At 41.9% G+C, this 1,393-nt stretch overlaps 1 non-coding gene across 1 annotated transcript; it reads right to left on the reverse strand.

Moving 5' to 3' along the window:
* Window positions 1-671: 671 nt before the first annotated feature.
* LOC141688391 (small nucleolar RNA R71) lies at window positions 672-778 on the reverse strand. Its single transcript, XR_012561835.1, has one exon. It is a non-coding gene; the product is annotated as a small nucleolar RNA R71 (small nucleolar RNA).
* Between the last annotated feature and the right edge of the window lie 615 nt (window positions 779-1,393).

Raw genomic sequence — 1,393 nt, forward strand, 5'->3', positions numbered from 1 at the left:
GAGCAATAACCATACATTGTTGCATAGGTGCATAAATTAAACTTAACCTAAACCAGTCTCGGTGGGAACAAATCTGATTTATATCTTATACTACTTGCGAACGCGTATACTTGCGTGAATATTAGCGCGTGTTTTCACCCTAACAAGTTTTTGGCGCTGCTGCCGGGGACTCGGTGTTAATTTTTAGTTTATGTGCCTGTCATCAGTGGTCGTTAAAGTTCATTGACTTGGATTCTTTTACTTTCACGGTTTATTAGTTTATGTTTCAGGTACTCATTACAATGGGAGATCCAGCAGTAAAATCGAGAGCCTTGATGGATTTTTCTCAACCCAAGAATAATGACATTCAATCTAGCATTGTCCGACCAACTATCACAACTAATACCTTTGAGATCAAGCCTGTCATAATTCAATGGGTGCATAATTCAATCCAGTTTGGGGGTTCTCCAACTGAAGATCCCAATACACACATTAGGGATTTCATAGAAATCTGCGACACCTTCAGGTTCAATGGTGTTTCTGAAGATACTGTAAAGCTGAGACTCTTCCCATTCTCTCTGAGGGACAAGGCTAAGAGCTGGTTACACTCTCTACCAGCTGGTTCGATTACTACTTGGGAAGATCTTGCTCAGAAGTTTCTCACTAAATTCTTCCCTATGGCAAAGACAGCTGCAATCAGAAACACTATTACTCAATTTGCGCAGCAATTAGGAGAATCTTTATATGAAGCTTGGGAGCGCTACAAGGAGATTCTTAGGAAGTATCCTCGTCATGGAATTCCTGATTGGATGATCATCAATTGTTTTTACAATGGGTTAGGAGCACAGTCCAGACTCATGCTCGATATAGCAGCAGATGGAGCATTATGGGCAAAGAGCTATGAGGAAGCTTATGATCTAATTGAACTGATGGCTGCTAATGAATATCAGTATCCAACCCAGAGATTTCCACAGGGCAAGGTAGCAGGAGTTCTTGAAGTGGATACAGCTACGGCTATCACTGCTCAAATAAAGGCGTTGTCTATGAAGATCTATTCTCTGGCTAACTATGGTGTTAAGCAGATAATTAGTGTTTGTGAGCTGTGTGCAGGTCCGCATGCGACGGAGCAATGCGCTACATCTAGTGACTCAGCTCAGTTTGTTAGCAACATTTAGAGATCGCAGCAGCCAGTTCCTGCCACTTATCATCCTGACAACTGGAATCATCCTAACTTCAGCTGGAGCAACAATCAGAATGTGATGCAACAGCCATTCCAGCAGTTTGGAAATAAGCTATTCAACCCTCATGGTTTTCAGCAACAACTCCAACTTCAAAAACAAACTCATGATGCAGGTCTATCTTCGAATGAAAAATCTGAATTGGAGGAGTTGCGGCTTATGTGCAAAAACCAGGC

This window comes from Apium graveolens, chromosome 9 (assembly GCF_009905375.1).
Source record: "Apium graveolens cultivar Ventura chromosome 9, ASM990537v1, whole genome shotgun sequence".
NCBI classification, from domain to species: Eukaryota; Viridiplantae; Streptophyta; class Magnoliopsida; order Apiales; family Apiaceae; genus Apium; species Apium graveolens.